At 42.6% G+C, this 24,576-nt stretch overlaps 1 long non-coding RNA gene across 1 annotated transcript; it reads left to right on the forward strand.

The window, feature by feature from the left end:
• Nucleotides 1–1,405: 1,405 nt before the first annotated feature.
• LOC141084881 (uncharacterized) lies at nt 1,406–21,089 on the forward strand. Its single transcript, XR_012231156.1, has 2 exons — nt 1,406–1,954; nt 20,691–21,089. It is a non-coding gene; the product is annotated as an uncharacterized lncRNA (long non-coding RNA).
• The last annotated feature ends 3,487 nt before the right edge of the window (nt 21,090–24,576 follow it).

Here is a 24,576-nt window from a genome sequence, read left to right on the forward strand (position 1 = left end):
GGTAAGAAGTGGGGTCTTCCTTGGTCTCCTACCATACAGTCCCTTTTCATTCAAACGCCGACAGATAGTACGGGTTGACACTGTTGTACCCTCGGAATGCAGGGCAGCTTGAACTTGTTTGGATGTTAGTCGAGGTTCTTTATCCAACATCCGCACAATCTTGCGTTGAAATCTCTTGTCAATTTTTCTTTTACGTCCACATCTAGGGAGGTTAGCCACAGTGCCATGGGCTTTAAACTTCTTGATGATACTGCACACGGTAGACACAGGAACATTCAGGTCTTTGGAGATGGACTTGTAGCCTTGAGATTGCTCATGCTTCCTCACAATTTGGTTTTCAAGTCCTCAGACAGTTCTTTGGTCTTCTTTCTTTTCTCCATGCTCAATGTGGTACACACAAGGACACAGGACAGAGGTTGAGTCAACTTTAATCCATGTCAACTGGCTGCAAGTGTGATTTAGTTATTGCCAACACGTGTTAGGTGTCACAGGTAAGTTACAGGTGCTGTTAATTACACAAATTAGAGAAGCATCACATGATTTTTCGAACAGTGCCAATACTTTTATCCACCCTCTTTTTTATGTTTGGTGTGGAATTATATCCAATTTGGCTTTAGGACAATTCTTTTTGTGTTTTTTGATTTAAGACAAATTAAATGAAGATAATAATAACAAAGAATTTGTGTTTGCAATCATTTTCAGGAAGAAACTGAGTATTATCTGACAGAATTGCAGGGATGTCAATACTTTTGGCCACAACTGTATAACTACTATGGTACTTTCCCCTTTGTACAAGAATACTACAATAATACTGCCCACATGAACAAGAATATAACTACTATAAAACTGCCCTTTGTACAAGAATATAACTACTATAATACTTCCCCTATGTACAAGAATATAACTATAATACTGTCCCTATGTACAAGACTATAACTACTATAATACTGTTCCTATGTATAAGAATATAACTACTATAATACTGCCCCCATGTACCAGAATATAACTACTATAATACTGCCCCCTATATACAAGAATATAACTACTATAATACTGCCCCTATGTATAAGAATATAACTACTATAATACTGCCCCCTATGTACAAGAATATAACTACTATAATACTGCTCCCTATGTATAAGAATATAACTACTATAATACTGCCCCCATGTACCAGAATATAACTACTATAATACTGCCCCTATATACAAGAATATAACTACTATAATACTGCCCCTATGTATAAGAATATAACTACTATAATACTGCCCCCTATGTACAAGAATATAACTACTATAATACTGCCCCCTATATACAATATACAGTAGCTACTATAATACTGCCCCCAATGTACAAGAATATAGCTACTATAATACTGTCCCCTATGTACAAGAATACAATTACTATAATACTCATATACAGGAATATAATTACCATAATCCTGCTGCTATGTATAAGAATATAACTACTATAATACTACCCCTATGTACAAGAATATTACTACTGTAATACTGCCCCTATGTACAAGAATATAACTACTATAATACTGCCCCTTATTTACAAGAATATAATTACTATAATACTGCCCCCTTATGTACAACAATATAGCTAGTATAATACTGCTCCTTATATAAATAGCTAGGAATCTTACACTGATGTGGCAAATCATCATCATTGTGATAAGTTTCACCACTTGTCAACTTCAACTTTATTATATTTAAAGAAATGTAAGAAGCTATATATTTATGGGCAGAACATGTTGAGTAACACAATGATGCAGTGTTAGCAATTAGCAATATTTGGAGTTTTCTCTTTCAGGTGTCCCGAGAATACATTTCCATGACGTGAAATAACTGTGGTTTATCTGCTTTACTTTTCAGCAATCACTTGTGGTGCTACCGCTGTGTGACAGGAGGTCAGTCAGAGGACAAGGCATTCTTACAGCCACAAATTGGTATGTAGAATATTTAAAGATCCTGCTAGTACATAACTGCAGTCACATGCTCGGTGACTGTGACACCCCCTGCCCTCGTGTGCCCACGTCTTAGGCTACCTTTGGTCTACTAATGTGCTCTGTGGTGAGCAGTTCATCACGGGGGGTAAAACTTACATCTTTATCCCTATATATGTATTAAGATGTGCCACCTGACATCAGGTTACCTCACTAAGACAAAAGGATGAATGTTTGGACTTCATTTCAGTTTTTTCTATTGGAGTCCTTTTTTCGTAGAAACAAAATCCCTGTGCATATATGTGATGGTGTGATATGCGGTATCATTCTGTCTATGTTCATATTTTTAGGAGTGTTGTCTTGTTTCTCTATATCATTCTGTGTATTCCTAGTCTTGTCTAGTCTTAATTACCTTACAAAAGGCCAGTTGATTGAACTAGCTCAGTTACCATATGCAGCCTGAAAGTGTCCATGCCTCTTGATGATCCCCTGCTGACATTTCCTGACAGTCCATTCATGACCTCTCTGCTCTCCAAAAGCCGAAAATCACCCCCTGTAGTGTCTTGATCTCTGAGGCACAGGTCTTAGGTTTCGGGGGCACCTGAAAACCCTCCAACCTGTCTGCCTACACTTGGATATAAGGAGGAGGCTTGAGAAGGACATGGAGTGCAGTAAGATAGATCCTTTGTGGGATGCTGGTGCTAAGGCTGGCACTTCAGAGAGACTTGGAGAAACCCTGGTTAACTTGGCAAAATAATGCTGGAGCATTGTGACTCTCATCTCCCGGGGCATTTATCCCGTTACTGGACTGTATCTGTGTTTCTGGACTATTTTATTTTCTATCTGGTGTATTGTTTATGGAACTTTTGGTTTGCATGTAATAAAGGTTCTGGGGACTGGTCACTCATCTCTAGCTAGCTTTGTTGATTGTGTGATACCAGAGAGAGACCATGTGACGCTATACAGTTGAAACCAAAAGTTTCCATACACTATATAAAAAAGACACATGTACATGTTTTTCTCAATATCTGACATGAAATCAGAATAAACCATTCCCGTTTTAGATCAATTACTACGATTACCATAATTATTTATATTTGCCAAATGCCAGAATAATGAGAGAGAATGTTTTAAGACATTTTTATTACTTACTGCAAAATCAAAAGTTAACATACACTAAGATTACTATGTCTTTACACAATTCTGGAGTGCCCATATGAAGATGTCATGTGTTTGGAAGCTTCTGATAGGTTTTTAGCAACATCTGAGTTAATTAGGGACACACCTGTGGATGTATTTCAATGCACACCTGAGACACAATGCTTCTTTGTGTAGCATCATGGGAAAGTCAAGAAATCAGCCAAGATATCAGAAAGAGAATTGTGGACTTGCACAAGTCTGGCTCATGATTGGGTACAATTTCAAGATACCTAAAAGTGCTCGTTCATCTATACAAACAGTTATGCGCAAGTACAGACAAGATGGGAATGTCCGGCCATCATACCACTCAGGAAGTAGATGGGTTCTGTGTCCTAGAAATGAACGTGATTTGGTCACACATGTGGATATCAACCCTGGACAAAAGCAAAAGACCATGTGAAGGTGATGGCAGATGCTGGTAAGATTGTGTCAATATCCACAGTGAAACCAGAACTGTATCACCATGGGCTGAAATGCCACTCTGCCAGGAAGAAGACATTACTCCAAAGGAAACATAAAAAAAGATTAATACTTGCAAATGCACACAGGAACAAAGATCATAATTTTTGGAGACTTGTACTGTGGTCTGATGAAACTAAAATTGAACTTTTTTGGAGATAATGATCATCGTTACGTTTGGAGGAAAAGGGCGAAACTTGGAAACCTAAGAACACCATCCCAACTGTGAAACATGGGGGTGGCAGCATCAGGTTGTGGGGGCTGTTTTGCTGAAGGAGGGACTGGTGCACTTCACAAAATAGATGGCAGCATGAGAAAAGAAGATTATGTGGCAATAATGAAGCAACATCTCAAGACAGCAGCCAGGAAATTAAAGCTTGGGCAGAAATGGGTCTTCCAAATGGACAATGACCTGAAGCATGCTGCCAAAATGGTAACAAAGTGACTTCAGGATGATAAATTCAGTGTTTTGGAGCGGCCATCACAAAGCCCTGATCTCAATTCTCTTGAATATTTATGGGCAAATCTGAAAAGGCCAGTGCAAGAAAGGCGACCTACAAACCTGGATCAGTTACATCAATTTTGTCAGGAGGAATAGGCCCAAATTCTGACCAGCTATTGTGAGAAGCTTGTGGAAGGATATCTCAAAAGTTTCACCCAAGTCATTCAGTTTAAGGGCAATGGTACTAAATACCTAATAAAATGTATGGAAACTTTTGACTTTGCAGTAAGCAATAAAAATACCTTAAACATTCTCTCTCATTATTCTGGCTTTTGGCGAATATTAACCCCTTAAGCTTAAGCCCCAAGGGTGGTTTGCACGTTCATGACCGGGCCAATTTTTACAATTCTGACCACTGTCCCTTTATGAGGTAATAACTCTGAAACGCTTCAATGGATCCCTGTGATTCTGACAAAGTTTTCTCGTGACATATTGTACTTCATGTTAGTGGTAAAATTTCACTCAAATAACTTGCAATTTTCCAACTTTGAATTTTTATGCCCTTAAATCACAGAGATACGGCACACAAAAAACTTGATAAGTAACATTTCCCACATGTTTACTTTACATCAGCACAATTTTGGAACCAAAATTTTTTTTCGTTAGGAAGTTATAAGGGTTAAAATTTGACCAGCGATTTCTCATTTTTGCAACACCGTTTTATTTTTACGGACCACATCACATTTGAAGCCACTTTGAGGGGTCTATATGATAGAAAATACCCAAAAGTGACACTATTCTAAAAATTGCACCCCTTAAGGTGCTCAAAACCACATTCAAGAAGTTTATTAACCCTTTAGGTGCCTCACAGGAATTTTCTGAATATTTTAAAAAAAATGAACATTTAACTTTTTTTCACTAAAAAAATACTTCAGGTTCAATTTTTTTTATTTTACCAAGGGTAACAGGAGAAAATGGACTGCAAAATTTATTGTGCAATTTTTCCTGAGTACGCTGATACCTGATATGTGGGGAGCAGCCACTGTTTCAGCGCACGGCTGAGCTCAGAAGGGAGGGAGCGCCGTTTGACTTTTTCAATGCAAAATTGGCTGGAATTCAGATCGGACGCCATGTCACGTTTGGAGAGCCCCTGATGTACCTAAACAGTGGAAACCCCCCCACAAGTGACCCCATTTTGGAAGCTAGACCTCCCAAGGAACTTATCTAGATATGTAGTGAGAACTTTGAACCCACAAGGACTTCACAGAAATTTATAACGTACAGCGGTACAATTAAAAAATCATATTTTTTCCACAAAAATGATCTTTTCACCCCCAATTTTCCCAAGGGTAACAGGACCATAAAATTTATTGTGCAATTTGTCCTGAGTACGCTGATACCCGACATGTGGGGGTAAACCACTATTTGGGCGCATGGCAGAGCTCGGAAGGGAAGCAGCGCCATTTGACGTTTTTGGCTGGAATTGAGATCGGACACCATGTCGCGATTGGAAAACCCCTGATGTACCAAAACAGTGGAAACCCCCCATAAATGACACCATTTTGGAATCTAGACCCCCCAAGGAACTTATCTAGATGTGTGGTGAGAACTTTGAACCCCCAAGGGCTTCACAGAAGTTTATAACATACAGCCGTACAATTAAAAAATCATATTTTTTCCACAAAAATGATCTTTTCACCCTCAATTCTTATTTTTCCAAGGGTAACAGGACCCTAAAAGTTATTGTACAATTTGTCCTGAGTACGCTGATACCCCATATGTGGGGGTAGACCACTATTTGGGCGCATGGCAGAGCTCGGAAGGGAAGCAGCGCCATTTGACGTTTTTGGCTGGAATTGAGATCGGACATCATGTCATGTTTGGAGAGCCCCTGATGTACCAAAACAGTGGAAACCCCCCACAAATGACACCATTTTGGAAACTAGATCCCCCAAGGAACTTATCTAGATGTGTGGTGAGCACTTTGACCCCTCCAGTGCTTCACAGAAGTTTATAACGCCCGGGCGTGAAAATAAAAAAATCGTATTTTTTCCACAAACATGATCTTTTAGTCACCAATTTTTTTATTTTCCCAAGGGTCCCAGGAGAAAATGGACCCCAAAAGTTGTTGTCCAATTTGTCCTGAGTACGCTGATACCCCATATGTGGGAGAAAACTACTGTAAGGGCACACGTCGGGTCTCGGAAGGGAAGTAGTGACGTTTTGGAATGCAGACTTTGATGGAATGGTCTGCGGGTGTCATGTGCGTTTGGAGAGCCCCTGATGTACCTAAACTATTGAAACTCCCCACAAGTGACCCCATTTTGGAAACTAGACCCCCCACGGAACTTATCTAGATGTGTGGTGAGCACTTTGAACCCCCAAGTGCTTCACAGAAGTTGATAACGCCCAGGCGTGAAAATAAAAAAATCATTTTTTTCCACAAAAATGATATTTTTGCCAATTTTTTATTTTCCTAAGGGTAACAGGAGACATTGGACCCCAAAAGTTGTTTTGCAATTTGTCCTGAGTAGGCTGATACCCCATATGTGGGGGTAAAACACTGTTTGGGTGCATGGCAGAGCTTGGAAGGGAAGGACCACCATTTGACTTTTTCAACTCAGAATTGGTTGCAATTGAGATCAGACGCCATGTTGCATTTGGAGAGTACCTGATGTGCCCAAACAGTGGAAACCCCCAATTCTAACTCCAACCCGAACCCCAACACACCCCTAACCCTAATCTCAGCCCTAACCCTAGCCCTAGCCCTAACCCTAATGGGAAAATGGAAATAAATACATTTTCTTTTAATGTTATTATTTTTCCCTAACTAAGGGGGTGATAATGGGGGGTTTGATTTACTATTTATGGCGGTTTTTATGTTTGGCAGCTGTCACACGCTAAAAGACGCTTTTTATTGTAAAAATAGTTTTTGCATCACCACATATTGAGAGCTATAATTTTTCCGTATTTTGACCCACCGAGTCATGTGAGGTCTTATTTTTAGTGGGACGAGTTGATGTTTTTATTGGTACCATTTTCGGGCACGTGACATTTTTTGGTCGCTTTTTATTCCGATTTTTGGGACGCAGAATGAACAAAAACCAGCGTTTCATGAATTTTTTTTGGGGGGGTGCGTTTACACCATTCCGCGTGCGATAAAATTGATAAAGCCTTTTTATTCTTCGGGTCAGTACGGTTACAGCGATACCTCATTTAGGTAGTTTTTTTATGTTTTGTCGGTTTTATGCAATGAAAACTATTTTATATAAAAAATAATTATTTTTGCATCACTTTATTCTGCGAGCTATAACTTTTTAATTTTTTCGCTGATGATGCTGTATGGCGGCTTGTTTTTTGCGGGACAAGAGGACGTTTTCAGCGGTACCATGGATATTTATATGAATTTATTGGGGGAATATTTTTTTTTTAATTTATTTGACGATTTTTTAAATTATTTTAACACTTTTTTTTTATTAACTTTATTACATTGTCCCAGGTGGGACATCACTGTCCTGTGACAGATCGCTGATCAGCGATCTGTCACAGGCAGTGCAGCAGACTTCCTCATGCCTGTGCTTTGCAGTCACTGAGGAAGCCGGCTCCCTGCAGGCCCCCGAAGGTCCCCGTCGCCATCTTGGATTCGGGGGCCTGCATGTTATGAATGGGTCACCGAGGAGAAAAAAACAAAACAAGCTAAGTCACAGAAAATCAGAGAGGTTGGTAACTATGCAGATTGCAGAGCCCTGATCTTACCACACAACTAGCAGTAGCCGTGGAGCGTGCCTACGATGTTCCTAGATGCCTCGTCACGGCCGGAGGACTACATAAGCCTAAAGCAAGAAAAGGGAAAACTAACTGCCCTGCCCCAGAGCAGACCCCAAAGGAATAGATAGCCCTCACACATTTATTGACGGTGAAACAAGATGAAGGCACAAACACAGGCAGGAAAATAGGCTGAGCAAATGATGGGGCCCAAACTAACTAGACAGGAAAGGAAAGACACTGTCTGCAACCTGCAAAAAACCCTACAAAAATCATGTCCAACACTTCTGATAGCAAAATTAACCCTGAAGTCACTAGACTTCTCCCACTATATCAGCACTCTGAAATATTCTGAGACAGAGCAAAAGAGACTGAACTAGTAAGGGACAAAAAGCCAATTGGCATAATACTGATAAATAAGAGTGGAAATTCAGCACAGCCCCCAGCAGAGGCAGGCTGACCACACCAAAAAACTGAATAGACCAACAAAATCAAGTGAGAACATTAGCAGAAAAACTTAGCTTTAGATGACTGGAACAGAGCTGAAAACCAAGAGCTGACAAGCCAGAAGGAATCACCAGCAACTGAATAGGGCGTCGGCTGTCTTAAATCCAATCTGAGAATCCTGAGATCCAATCGTCATCCTCATTCTCAGGTGGCAGATCTCCACCGATCAAACCAGCCGCACCTCCTCCCGTCACCACCAGAGGGAGTCCAGAAGGGGAACTCACAACTGGTGAACCCGAGAATGAACTCACAACAGTACCCCCCCTTGAGGAGGGGTCACCGAACCCTCATCCACGCCACCAGGCCGATCAGGATGGGCCCGGTGAAAAGCACGAACCAATCTATTGGCATGAATATCGGAGGCAGAGACCCAAGAATTATCCTCCTGACCATAACCCTTCCATTTGACCAAATACTGGAGTCTCTGTCTAACCAAACGAGAATCCAATATTTTCTCTACCTCATATTCCACATTGCCATCAACCAACACAGGGTCAGGAGGTGCTGCCATAGGAACCACTGGCTCAACAAACCTCTTCAACAGAGATTTGTGAAATACGTTATGGATCTTGGACGTAACTCGAAGAGCCAATCGAAACGAAACAGGATTAAGAATTTCCAAAATCTTATAAGGACCAATAAATCTTGGCTTAAATTTAGGAGATGCAACCTTCATTGGAATATTCTTAGACGACAACCAAACCATATCACCCACTTTAAACCGGTGACCAATGGTCCTATGCCGGTTGGAAAATCGTTGGGCCTTTTCCTGTGAGAGTGACAACTTATCCACCACTTGGTCCCATTTCTGCTGCATTCTCTTAACCACAGTGTCCACACCTGGGCAGGACGAAGATTCCACTTGCCCTGAAGAGAATCGAGGATGAAACCCAAAATTATAGAAAAAGGGTGACATCAAAGTGGCAGAACGAGCTCTATTGTTCAGTGCGAATTCGGCCAAGGGCAAAAATGAGACCCAATCATCCTGATCAGCAGATATAAAACATCTCAAATAAGACTCCAAGGTCTGGTTTGTTCTCTCACTCTGTCCATTGGTCTGGGGATGAAACGCGGAGGAGAAGGATAACTGAATTCCCAGATTGGAACAAAAGGCTTTCCAGAATCTGGAAACAAACTGGACTCCTCTGTCGGACACAATATTCTCAGGAATCCCATGTAACTGAACCACCTGTTGTAAAAACAAGGGCACCAACTCAGCGGAAGATGTCAACTTTGGGAGTGGTACAAGATGGACCATCTTCGAAAATCTATCACAAATCACCCAGATAACAGTCATTATCTGGGAGACAGGAAGATCAGAAATAAAATCCATTGAGATATGGGTCCATGGCCTCTTGGGCATTGGCAAGGGCATCAGCAACCCGCTAGAACGAGAACAGGGTTTAGACCGAGAACAAGTCTCACAGGACTGTACAAAATTCCTGATGTCACGAGATAAGGCAGGCCACCAAAAGGACCGACTCACCAAATCTCTGGTACCAAAAATACCTGGATGACCAGCCAATGCGGAGCAATGAATTTCAGACATCACTCTCTTTCTCCACTGGTCAGGAACATACAATTTTCCCATAGGGCAACGCTCAGGTTTATCCTCCTGAAATTTCTCCAGGGCGCGTCTCAAATCGGGCGAAATGGCAGAAAGAACTACCCCCTCACCTAGGATGGTAGTAGGCTCGGTCACACTAAGAGAATCAGCAAAGAAACTCATAGAAAGGGTGTCTGCCTTAACATTCTTAGTGCCCAAGAGAAAAGAGACCACAAAATTAAAACACGTGGAAAACAAGGCCCATCTAGCCTGTCTAGGATTCAAGCGTTTGGCCGACTCCAGATAAATCAAATTCTTGTGATCGGTGAGGACGACAACTTGATGTCTAGCTCCCTCCAACCAATGACTTCACTCCTCAAATGCCCACTTCATGGCCAACAATTCCCGATTCCCCAAGTCATAGTTGCGTTCAGATGAGGAGAACTTTCGAGAAAAGAAGGCACAGGGATTCATCTTAGAAGTCACAGGGTCTTTTTGGGACAAAACAGCTCCTGCACCAATCTCAGAAGCATCTACCTCCACCTGAAATGGAAGTGAGACATCAGGTTGCCGTAAAACTGGAGCTTAAGTAAATCTCTGCTTAAGCTCCTGAAATGCTGAGATAGCCTCAGGAGACCAATTCAGCACATCAGCGCCCTTCTTGGTCAGATCAGTCAGTGGTTTGACAATACCAGAAAAATTACCTATAAATTTACGATAGAAATTAGCAAAACCCAAAAACTTCAGGAGGGCCTTCAAAGAAGTAGGCTGAACCCTATCATAAATGGCATGTACCTTGGCCGGGTCCATTTCAATAGTCGATGGCGACAAGATGAATCCTAAAAATGAAATCCTCTGTACACCAAAGAGGCATTTCGATCCCTTAACAAACAGGGAATTCTCCCTCAAAATTCGGAACACAGTCCAGACGTGTTCCACATGAGAATCCCAATCACTAGAAAAGATCAAAATATCATCCAGATAGATGATCAAAAACTTATCCACAAGGTCACGGAAAATATCATTCATAAAGGACTGGAAGACAGAAGGGGCATTAGTGAGCCCAAAAGGTATCACCAGGTACTCAAAATGTCCCTCCGGAGTATTAAACGCTGTCTTCCATTCATCCCCGTGCTTGATGCGAATAAGATTATATGCCCCCCTGAGGTCAAGCTTAGTAGACCAGCAGGCACTCTTAACTCTGGAGAATAAATCAGACATCAGAGGTAACGTGTACTGATATTTAAACGTCATCTTGTTAAGGGAACGATAATCAATACACGGTCTCAATGAACCATCTTTCTTGGCCACAAAAAAAACCCCAGCACTTAAAGGTGACGAGGATGGTCTAATATGACCCTTCTCCAATGACTCCTTAATATAGGATCGCATAGCATCATGTTCAGGTACTGATAAGTTGAAAAGCCGACCCTTGGGAAATTTACACCCAGGCATCAACTCAATTGCACAGTCATAACTCCTATGAGGAGGCAAAGACGCAGGCTTGCTCTCACTAAATACATCAGAAAAATCGGCTAGATAATCAGGAATATCATGAGACTGAGGAGAGGTGGAGAAAACAAGAGCGTCCCTAAGAACACACTGACAACCCCAACTCACCACAGACCCAGATTTCCAATCCAAAACTGGATTATTAGTTTGCAACCAAGGAAAACTCAGAACAATAGTATCATGCAGATTATGCAGCACCAAAAATTTACAATTTTCTTGGTGGTCTGGGGCAACTCGCATTGTCACCTGGGTCCAAAACTGAGGTTTATTCTCAGCCAAAGGAGTAGCATCAATATCCCTCAAAGGAATAGGCATCCGCAGCGGCGTCATGGAAAAACCACAACGTTTAGCAAAGTCCAAATCCATCAGATTTAACGCTGCTCCTGAATCCACAAAAGCCTTTGTGGAAAACGTGGATAAGGAGCAGATCAGAGTAATTGCCAAAAGAAACTTAGGTTGCATACTGCCCACAGCAAATGTGTGTGCAAAACGTTTCTCTCATTTAGGGCAGACAGAAATAATATGAGAGGCGTCTCCACAGAAAAAACACAGCTTATTACGCCTTCTAATCTCCTGACGTTGCGCCCTAGACAAAACCCCATCACATTGCATAGGTTCAGACGTTTGTTCAAAAGGTGGCAGCACCACCCGTGTAGTTTTACGTTCACTTAAACGCCGATCAACTTGAATGGCTAATGACATAGAATTATCCAGACCAGAGGGAACAGGAAATCCCACCATAACATCTTTTACGGTCTCTATTAAACCCTTCCGAAAGAGAGCTGCCAATGCACTATCATTCCATGTAGTAAGGAACGCCCACTTTCGGAATTTTTGACAGTATAACTCTGCAGAATCCTGACCCTTGTTTAATGCCAACAGGGTTCTCTCAGCTTGATCAACAGCATTAGGTTCATCATACAACAACCCCAAGGCTTGAAAAAATGCATCCACATTAGTCAGAATAGGATTTTCAGGTGTCAGAGAAAAAGCCCAATCCTGGGGATCGCCGCGCAGCAAGGAGATGACAATTTTAACCTGCTGCACAAAGCTCCCCAATGAGTTAGGCTTCAAGGCCAGAAATAATTTGCAATTATTCTTAAAATTCAGAAATTTAGACCGATCCCCAGAAAACACATCAGGAGTAGGGGTCTTAGGTTCAGCAGCATGTGACTGAATGAGGTAGGTGGAAATTCCCTGCACTTCAGCAGCCAGCTGCTCCACATGATCAGACAATTGCTTAATCTCCATTAGGAAAATGAAAAAAAAATCCTCCTACAGCCCCAGAGAAAAAAGAGGAAAAAATATTTAAAAAAAAATTCTGACACTTTTTTTTCTTTTTAACAACTTTTTCCTTCTTTTGAGTACCCTAGTATCTGCGGTATGGCTGGTGATTCTGTTATGAATGGGTCACCGAGGAGAAAAAAAACAAAACAAGCTAAGTCACAGAAAACCAGAGAGGTTGGTAACTATGCAGATTGCAGATCCCTGATCTTACCACAAAACTAGCAGTAGCCGTGGAGCGTGCCTACGATGTTCCTAGACGCCTCGTCACGGCCGGAGAACTAAATAAGCCTAAAGCAAGAAAAGGGAAAACTAACTGCCCCAGAGCAGACCCCAAAGGGATCGATAGCCCCCACACATTTATTTACGGTGAAACAAGATGAAGGCACAAACACAGGCAGGAAAATAGGCTGTACAAATGATGGGGCCCAAACTAACTAGACAGGAAAGGAAAGACACTGTCTGCAACCTGCAAAAAACCTACAAAAATCATGTCCAACACTTCTGATAGCAAAATTAACCCTGAAGTCACTAGACTTCTCCCACTATATCAGCACTCTGAAATATTCTGTGACAGAGCAAAAAGAGACCGAACTAGTAAGGGGCAAAAAGCCAATTGGCAAAATACTGATAAATAAGAGTGGCAAATTCAGCACAGCCCCCAGCAGGGGCAGGCTGACCACACCAAAAAACTGAATAGACCAACAAAATTAGCCTCTCTACCTCCTGTTACCACCAGAGGGAGTCTGGAAGGAGAATTCACAACTGGTGAACCAGAGAATGAACTCACAACACCTGCAGGGAAGGAGTCCCCCGCAGCAGCGCTGGACATTGCGCTGCCGTGGGGGGCTCAGGGAAGCACGGAGGGAGCCCCCTCCCTGCCGATGCTTCCCTTTAACCCCCGGTACACTTCAATCGTGTTTGATCGCGGTGTGCAAGGGGTTAACATGTCGGGGGCGGTCCGTGACTGCCCCTGACACATTGTGCTGGGTGTCAGCTGTGATAATCAGCTGACACCCGGCCGCGATCAGCGGCGCTCACCACGCGGGCGCCGTTGATCGCTATGACGTACTATCCCGTCCCTGGGAATTAAGTCCCAGGGTACATGGACGGTATAGTACGTCTCATGGCCGAAAGGGGTTAATAATTATGGTAATCCTAATTGACCTAAAACGGGAAAGGTTTATTCTGCTTTTATGTCAGATATTGAGAAAAACCTGCAGATAGATGTGTCTCACTATTCTGCTGGTGCAGTCACTGTGTACTTACATTACTGATCATGAGTTACATTCTGTATTATGCTCCAGAGCTGCGCTCTCTATTCTGCTGGTGCAGTCACTCTGTACATATGTAACCTATAACATGACACACAACATATACAGTATAATACAGTTCAAATTTTCTTACTAAATTATTTCACAAATAATCACAATTTAAAAGAAAAAAAGGAAAAATAAAACAACCAATCATGTACAGACAAAAACATAAAATTAAAATGCACAGGAGGTGGGTCAAAAGTAGGCAGAGATAAACATTCACAACATGTCATAATTCTACAAGGTACCGTATTTTTCGGACTATAAGATGCACTTTTTTCCTCTCAAAATCTGGAGGAAAATGAGGAGTGCTTCTTATAGTCCAGATGTACCGGCTCTTGCTGTGGTGGGGAAGTGGGGAAGCGGTTTCGGCGGAGCAAGGGGTCACAGAGGCAGGAGCCGGCGGCTGCAGCTAACTCCTGTGCCCGCTGCTAAAGAGAAATGAATATTCACTGCATTGCAAGCCAATGGGCTTGGAGGGCAATGAATGTTCATTTTTTTTTGGCATCCTGGTATGATTGGTCCCATCCTTATTCTGGTATGATTGGCCCCATCCCGTTCCTGGTATGATTGGTCCCATCCTGGTACTGTATGATTGGTCCCATCAGAAAAGATTAAAAAAAAAAAATTACACTTACCTTCCTCCGCTCCCTCACAGTGTCCTGCTCCATTGCCAGCAGCTGTCTAATGCTTGTAAGCAGTGCATGGCAGGGATGTCATGCGCTGCTTATAAGAAGAGCACAGCTGCCAGAATGCTCACCGGGACTGTTCTTCGCAGAGAGCAGTGAGTATTCATTGCTCTTCAGTACCGCGCAGTGTCAGCTTTGAGCCTTCCTGCTGCTGCCAGCAGTCACATGTGCCGATACTTAAGAGATATGAATATGCTGAATGTACATTTCTCTTAAGTATCGGCGCTCGTGACCGTCAGTAAGCAGCCAGAAGCTGGAGGCTGACACTCCGTGCTACTGAAAAGCAATGAATACTCACTGCTCTCTGCGATGAACGGTTCCAGAGGCAGGAAATGAAATGAATATTCACTGCATTCCACGCCCATGGGGGTGGAGGGCAATGAATATTCATTTCTTTTTGGCATCCTGGTATGATTGGCCCCATCCCGATCCTGGTATGCATGGCCCCATCAGAAAAGATTAAAAAAACAAACCATTACACTTACCTTCCTCCGCTCCCTTTCAGTGTCCTGCTCTGTTGCCAGCAGCTGCATATTGCTTGTAAGTAGCGCATGGCAGCGACGTCATGCACTGCTCACAAGCAGAGCACAGCGTCCGGAATACTCACCGGGACTGTTCGTTGCAGTGAGCATGCAGTGTCAGCCTGAGCCTTCCTGCTGCTGCCAGCGGAAGGCTCAGGCTGACACTGCATGCTCACTGCGATGAACAGTCCCGGTGAGTATTCCGGACACTGTGCTCTGCTTGTGAGCAGTGCATGACGTCGCTGCCATGTGCTGCTTACAAGCAATATGCTATTCATTTCTCTTAGTATCAGCACACGTGACCGCCGGCAGCATGAAGCCAGTGGCTGACACTGCGTGCTACTGAAGAGCAATGAATAGTCACTGCTCTCTGGTATTAACAGTCCCGGTGAGTATTCTAGCAGCTGTGCTATGCTTGTGAGCAGCGCATGACGTCCCTGCCATGCGCTGCTAACAAGCAATATGCAGCTGCTAGCAAAAGCATGGGGCAAATCATACAAGGATAAGGATGGGACCATGCATACCAGGACTGGGATAGGGCCAATCATTCCAGGATAAGGATGGGGCCATGCACAGCATGACTGGGATGGGGCCAATCATACCAGGATAAGGATGGGGCCATGTATAGCAGGACTGGGAGAGGGCCAATCATACCAGGATAAGGATGGGGTCATGCATAGCAGGACTGGGATGGGGCCAATCATACCAGGATAAGGATGGGGCCATGCATAGCAGGACTGGGATGGGGCCAATCATACCAGGATAAGGATGGGGCCATGCATACCAGGACCGGGATAGGGCCAATCATACCAGGACTATAAAGCAAAAACAATTACTTGTCAAAAAAATAAATAAATGGGATTCACCAAAAAAAAGTATACAACATACAGCAAAAGGTGAAATTAAAACGTAACTTTTACTCTGTTAGATAAAAAAAAGTCTAAAGTGTGTGTCACCCAAAAGAAAAGGGGAAATATTGTTGATCAAGTAACCAATCCCCACCAAAGCAGGGATTGTCACCTTAATTTATCCAGATGACAATATAACCAGGGTACAGCAATGAAAAAAATTAATCATTCAACATGTATAAGCTTGCTGTGACCCAATTAGCACATATATAAAATAAATGAATACAAATGTTGAAAAAACCATTTACAACTTTACAAATATAGAAGAATGAGACAAAAAGAAGATTGGAACAGTCTCACCCATAGTTGTAACATAGACGGGAGTCTTAATGGATCCTATATAATATCATCAAGATTCCATGGAACCAAGGTTTGGGAGGACAATACCCTGTCAATCCCTATGAGGCTAGCAATCATCTATTCCCCAAAACTCCCGCCCTGACAAGGGCAGTCCACATCCAGCATTGAGAGTAGAAGGACACATATGTCTCTCTAGTTTTAGCACTATGGCACTTTGTAACAAGCTAGTCCCCTGAGGAGTTCGCTTGGATGAAACGCGTTGGGACATCTGTTTAGGGACATCTGTTTAGGGACAGTGCAGGGCATGTGCAATATAGGGTTAGATGTGGACTGCCCTTGTCAGGGCAGGAGTTTTGGGGAATAGATGATTGCTAGCCCCATAGGGATTGACAGGGTATTGTCCTCCCAAACCTTGGTTCCATGGACTCTTGATGATATTATATAGGATCCATGAAGACTCCCGTCTATGTTACAACTATGGGTGAGACTGTTCCAATCTATTTTTTTTGTCTCATTCTTCTATATTTGTATAGTTGTAAATGGTTTTTTCAACATTTGTATTCATTTATTATATATATGTGCTAATTGGGTCACAGCAAGCTTATACATGTTGAATGATGATTTTTTTTCATTGCTGTACCCTGGTTATATTGTCATCTGGATAAATTAAGGTGACATTTCATGTTCTTATAGGATTGTTGATACTGGGGGAGGGGTATTCTTCCCCTTCTTTTTCCCTGCTTTGGTGGGAATTGGTTACTTGATCAACAATATTTCCCCTTTCCAATCATACCAGGATAAGGATGGGGCCATACATAACAGGACTGGGATGGGGCCAATCATACCAGGATAAGGATGGGGCCATACATAGCAGGACTGGGATGGGGCCAATCATACTAGGATAAGGATGGGGCCATGCATAGCAGGACTGGGATGGGGCCAATCATACCAGGATAGGGATGGGACAATGCATACTTGGACTAAATGGGGACCCTGCATACCAGTATAGGAATGAGGGCGCTCATTCCTGCCAGGATAAGGATGAAGGGGACCATTCCAACCATGATAGGGATGAGGGGGCCATGCATACCAGGCTAGGGATGAGGGGGGCCATGCATACCAGGCTAGGGATGAGGAGGCCATGCATACCAGGCTAGGGATAAGGAGGCATTCATACCAGGATGGGGATTAGGGCCATGCATACCAGGATAGGGATGAGGGGCCATGTGTATCAGGATGGGAATGAGGGGACAATATTTACCAGGATAGGGGATATTAAGTACAGAATTGACCACATTTTTTGCTTCAGTATATTTTTTTTCCTAATTTCCTCTTCTAAAACCTAGGTGCGTCTTATGGTCCGGTGTGTCATAGTCCGAAAAATACGTTAATCTTTTCTGATGGTTTCATGCATACCAGAAACTGGATGGGGCTAATCATACCAGGATAAGGATGGGATCATGTATACCAGGACTGGCATGGAGCCAATCACACCAGGATAAGGATGGGACCATGCACACCAGGACTGGGATGGGGCCAGTCATACCAGGATAAGTATGGGGCCATGTATACCAGGACTGGGATGGAGGCCAATCATACCAGGTTAAGGATGGGGCCCTGCATATCAGGATAGGGATGGGGCCATGCATACTTGGATGAGATGGGGACCCTGCATACCAGTATAGGGATGAGGGCCATCATTCCTGCCAGAATAAGGATGAGGGGACCATTCCTACCAGGATAGGGATGAGGGGGCCATGCATACCAGGCTATGGATGAGGAGGCATGCATACCAGGATGGGGATGAGGGCCATGCATATCAGGATAGGGATAAGGGGGCCATGCATACCAGGATGGGGATGAGGGGCCATGTGTATCAGGATGGGGATGAGTGATCCATGCATACCAGGATAGGGATTAGGGAGCCATGCATACCAGGATAGGGATGAGGGAGCCATGCATACCAGGATAGGGATGAGGGACCCATGCATACCAGGATAGGGATGAGAGGGCCATGCATACCAGGCTAGGGATGAGGAGGCATGCATACCATGATGGGAATGAGGGCCATGCATGCCAGGATAGGGATGAGGGCCATGCATACCATTATAGAGATGAGGGCCATGTATATCAGGATGGGGACGAGGGGACCATATTTACCAGGATAGGGGATATTAAGTACAGAATTGACTACATTTTTTGCTTCAGTTTTTTTTCTCCTTATTTCCTCCTTTATAACCTCGGTGCATCTTATAGTCCGAAAAATACGGCAAGCAAAAAAAAAAAAATGTATATGTACAACTTGTTGAGAACATGGTGGTACAGTCCGAATCCATATAACCATAAAACACAAAAGTCAGTCACCTCACCCTCAAAAAATCATAATATGATATTCAAAAAGAAGGTGTCTCAAAATATAAGTATAGCAGCGGATCTAGCCATTATAGATTAAATATAAATAATTATGAATAGAAATGTATAAATATATAAGGTGCTAAGCATTTATAATACCCATATGTGGGTACAAAATAGATGTAGCACACCTACTGCACACTAGCCAAACTTAAATAAGGAGAGATCAACCATTAAATGTAAGTAATGAAGAGAAAGGATAAGGACTATGGACAATACTGACCCAGACGTTCACTGCGTGTGCCCAACGCGCGTTTCGCCTTGTGCTTTAACTAGAGAACATGTGTGGTAAGAAAATGGATGTATTTAAAGTCCCAATGACCTATGAGAAGGGAGCCCTGGATGAGCGCGACTGCTGTGTGTTATATTCACCATACATGGTTTGCGCACGTGCCAATTCCAGCCCGGGAGACGCGGCATCCCCGGCGGAAGTGGCGTGTGCATGCACTGCAGGCTGGAACGCAAATAGGTTGCCCAGAAGGTTACTAAGGAAGTGACATGAATAAAGTGACGTGTGCTTTCATGCCAACCCGGAACGCAGGTAAAGAATGAGACGTGTTCCGGCTTGGAATGAAATCAGGCTCCCTTCTCATAGGTCATTGGGACTTTAAATACATCTATTTTCTTACCACACATGTTCTCTCGTTAAAGCACAAGGCAAAACGCGCGTTGGGCACACGCAGTGAACGTCTGGGTCAGTATTATCCACAGTCCTTCTCCCCTCTCTTCATTACTTACATTCAATGGTTGATCTCTGCTTATTCAAGTTTGGCTAGTGTGCAATAGGTGTGCATTTGTTATTTTACGTTCACCTTTCTTATTCAGCACATATGGGTTTTATAAATGCTTAGCTCCTTATATATTTATATATTTCTATTCATAATTATTTATTTTTAATCTATAACGGCCAGATCCGCTGCTATACTTATATTTTGAGAGGCCTTCTTTTTGAATATGATATTATGATTTTTGAGGATGAGGTGACTCACTTTTGAGTTTTATGGTTGTTCAGCAAATATGGATTCGGACTGTACCATCATAGGTTCTCAACAAGTTGTAAATATGCATATTTTTTTTACGTACCTTTTTGAATTATGACATATTGTAAATGTTTACCTCTACCTACTTTTGACCCACCTCCTATGCATTTTAATTTTATGTTTTTGTCTGTACATGTCTGGTTGTTTTTTTCCTTTTTTCTCTTTTAAGTCATGTGAATATTTGTGAAATAATTTATTAATAAAATTTGAATTGTATTATATATGTTGTGTTTCAAGTGATAGGTTACATTTCATTGAGGTTGCACAACAAAGTCATTATTGTTTTTCTGTTTATATTCACTCTGTACATATATTACACTACTGATCCTGAGTTACATCCTGTATTATACTCCAGAGCTGCACTCACTATTCTGCTGGTGCAGTCACTGTGTACATACATTACTGATCCTGCACTGATCCTAGTTACCTCCTATATTATACTCCAGAGCTGCACTCACTATTCTGCTTGTGCAGTTGTAAGAGGATGAACCAAGACAGAGTCAGCGGTATCCGGTGCCCTTTGAGGCTGGAACTATCGGGGTTGTCACCACTGTTGCTGGGAGAGGGTTCTTCTGGGAGGGAAGGACCTTCGCTGGACAGCAGGGGGCGCGGCGAATATAAAGAGGACTGAGCACGGGAACGGGTCAGACTTGGTGGGAAAGCGACAGAAGGTTGACTCCCTCTCCACTGCTCTAGCTGACAACTCCACGCCACCCTTCCCACAGATTGCTGACCCCACAATTGACTTTGATGCTAATGAGTTATATTCTGACCCTGTTCTTGTGGACAGTCCAGTCCTGCCTGTAGTGACTGATAAGCTGACTTGCTGCTTTCCTAGAGACTATCCCAGAGGACTGCCTGCTACTGCGGTCTGTGAGCGGCACATGATTCGTGTTAAGCACCAATCGCTGAGGAATCCACACAAAGGACTGTTTCTACAACCTCGCGCACTCAAGCCAGCCAGGACCGGACCCATCGGCATCGTTGGAAGACAGTGCTTCTCGTTCCTCCATAATAGAGCCAGAGACTTTGTTCACGATCTGCAAAGCCGTCGAGAGATTTTCTAGCCTTTCCCCTGCAAGGACTGCAAGCGATAAGTTACCCCATTTTCTTTGCATGTCTTTATATTGTGCATGGTGGTTGTGCTTAATTACCGTAGTTGCTGTTATTAGACTTGTCTCCCTGTGTGGAGTATTCCTTGTTTAACTTCCTGTACAGTAAAACTCTGTTAACCCCTTCTCTGTCTCCGGCTCTCCACTTCATCCAACGAACTTCTCTTCTTACACAGTCACTGTGCACATACATTACCTTACTGATCCTGAGTTACCTCCTGTATTATACTCCAGAGCTGCACTCACTATTCTGCGGGTGCAGTCACTGTGCACATACATTACATTACTGATCCTGAGTTACCTCCTGTATTATACTCCAGAGCTGCAATCACTATTCGGTTGGTGCAGTCACTGTGTGGACATTTCAGGCAGGAGAGTGATCGTCTAACAGCAGTTTGCCCTATATCAAGTATATACAGTGGTTTTTGCACTTCTTTACCAGGTGACTTTATCTCGCCTATATATTTTTGGTCCTTTTGGAAGATTTGAGAAAACCCATTCTGATAGCAGAAAATCAGAAATCCACATAACATTATAGTTAGGAACTTGGAAAAGTCCAGTCTTCCAGGCATTGACATCACATCCATCGAGATGTCACCTTACAAGACCACATCAATCAATCTTTGCACAAACCTACGGAGCCTGCTATATATAACTACTGGTGGGTATCACTTACTTTTGTCACTTTGTTACTTTTACTTTTATATCTGGATAACTTAATGTTCATTCATTGCAGAGGATCAGGAGATAATTCACAGAATAAATCTGGGCCACTGACTAAGCAGCGTTTGGGTGAATATCATCTCTTACAGTCCAGGAGAGGGCAGCAGAGTCTGCGTATTCACATGCTGCCGCTCTTAGGTTTTACCATATGTGCAGTACATCAGAAAAGTCTGTAGAGAGCATACAAAATTCCTAATGCTCAATCCCTATATGACATAGCCCTTAACAAAATGGTCACTCAGATTATTAGTTGGTTTAACATTTTTTGTGCCGTTTTCTTCAACAGGAATATGGGCTGAGCACATACACTTCTACTGGAATTTGTCAACTCTTTTTGCTGTAGTTAGATCAGAATTTGGAGAGGGGAAAGCATCTAAGCCTTCAAGGGGGGCAGATCAGCTGTATCAGTGAATATAAGGAGGAGAGCACAGGATGAGTCACACAGGCTTTGTTTGAGGGTAGAGAGAAAAAAAATACCTGTGGCAGACTCTGGGGATAGAGGAGAAGGAGGAATCAATCTTGCCTCAGCATCAGTGTCTGGTAGCAGAAGTAAGAAAAAACTCATAGGTTGTAGAAAGAGAAATCAGTCCAGGAATGAAGCTGTGCTGATACGTGAGATCTGGTGAAGACGGCAGAGACAATTCACATCCAGCATGAATTACTAAGTGGGACAATAGAAAGAAGAAGAGACTCATAGGTTGTAGAAAGAGGAATCAGTCCAGGAATGAAGCTGTGCTGATACGTGAGTGCTGGTAAGGACGGCAGAGACAACTCCAATCTAGAATGAATTACTAAGTGGGACATCAGAAGGAAGAAGAAACTCATAGGTTGTAGAAAGAGGAATCAGTCCAGGAATGAAGCTGTGCTGATACGTGAGAGCTGGTAAGGACGGCAGAGACAACTCCAATCCAGAATGAATTACTAAGTGGGACATCAGAAGGAAGAAGAAACTCATAGGTTGTAGAAAGAGGAATCAGGCCAGGAATGAAGCTGTGCTGATATGTGAGAGCTGGTGAAGACGGCATAGACAACTCCCATCCACCATGAATTACTTTGAGGACCTGTCCATAGTTTTAGCATGTCCTACACTCCCATTGTACATCGCTTCCTTCATCTTTGTCCTGTTTTTTACAAATGACCCTTAGTGCCAATGTCAAGTCCTGCAGCCCGTCACGGGTTGCCTTGTTACTATAGGTGTATTTGATTGAATGGGAGTCTTCTGAAGGTTTAAAAAGGAAACTCATTTATGAGTATGGTAAATTTAGCAGCAGAGAGAGACAGACTTGTGGCGATGTCAGAGGTGAGGGGATATAAATACAGCGCTGGGCTTGTGAATTGGTGCCTCGCGTTCAATCAAAATGGCAAAACTTGTTAGGAACATTCTTTAATGGATGGCATGCCTTCGCTGTGTGACCTATTGTCAGGGGCGCAATATGTAACCTGGAACGAGGCCCCAATATACTGTGGCCATCTATACTATCAGGTTTAGAACCAGAAAAGTTTGGTTATTTTAACACCTTCTGCACATTGCGATTTTCGGTTTTTGCACTTTCGGTTTTTGCTTGTCTTCTTCCCAGAGCCATAACTTTTACATTTTTCCGTCCCTATAGCTGTGTGAGGGCTTGTTTTTTGCAGGACGAGTTGTACTTTTGAATGACATTGCTGGTTTTACCATATAGTGTACAGGAAAACAGGAAAAAAAATCAAAGTGCGGTGAAATTGCAAAAAAAAGTGCAATTCCACAATTTTTTTTATTTGCCTTGTTCACTAAATGCTAAAACTGACCTGTCATTATAATTATTATTATTATTATTATGCATTTATATAGCGCCATTTATTCCATGGCGCTTTACATGTGAAAAGGGGAAATATAGACAAGTGTAATATATACAAGAGTAATATACAAGTGTAAGACAAGGGACGCACAAGTACATAAGGAGAGGGGACCCTGCCTGCGAGGACTGACAGTCTACAGGGATGGGTGAGGATGCACTAGGAGAGGGTAGAGCAGGTCGTGCAGTGGTTCAGTACACCGAGGATCATTGCAGGCTGTAGGCTTGTCGGAACAGGTGGGTCTTCAGGTTCTTCTTGAAGGTTTCCTTTGATGGTGAGAGTCTGATGTGTTGCGGTAGGGAGTTCCAGAGTATGGGGGAAGCACGGGAGAAGTCTTGTATGCGGTTGTGGGAAAAAGAGATAAGGGGGGAGTAGAGAAGGAGATCTTGGGATGATCGAAGGTTGCGTGTGGGTAGGTACCTAGAGACCATGTCACAGATGTATGGAGGAGACAGGTTGTGGATGGCTTTGTATGTCATGGTTAGGGTTTTGAATTGGATAATTATCCAGATCAGTACGAATTTGCAGATACCAGACATATATATGTTATTTTTTATTTAAATGGTGACAAAAAGAAAACAAAATTGGTAAGAAAAAAAATTTGCTTATGTCACCATTTTCCGAGACCCATAACTTTTCAATTTTTCGTGATCTGGGGCTGGGTGAGGGATTATTTTTTGCACATTGAGTTGATGTTTTTATTGATACCATTTTGGAGTAGATATGTTATTTTGATTGCCCGTTATTGTATTTTCTTGCAATGTTGCTACGGCCCAAAAAAAAATTAACTTTGGCCTTCTGTTTTTTTTTCTGGTTAAACAGTTTACCGATCGGATTAATTTACTTTATATTTTGATAAATCGGACATTTCTGACTGCAGCAATACCAAATATGTGAATTTTTAATTTCTTTTAAATTGTTTTATTTTCAATGGGGCAAAGGCGGGGTGATTTGAACTTTACTGGGTTTTTTTTATATTTTTTAAAACTTTTTTTTTTTTTTTTTTACTTTTTACTAGTCTCTTTAGGAGACTTGAAGCTGTGATTGTCTGATCAT

Source organism: Dendrobates tinctorius, unplaced genomic scaffold (genome assembly GCF_039654945.1).
Source record: "Dendrobates tinctorius isolate UK_male_01 unplaced genomic scaffold, ASM3965494v1 ptg000028l, whole genome shotgun sequence".
NCBI classification, from domain to species: domain Eukaryota; kingdom Metazoa; phylum Chordata; class Amphibia; order Anura; family Dendrobatidae; genus Dendrobates; species Dendrobates tinctorius.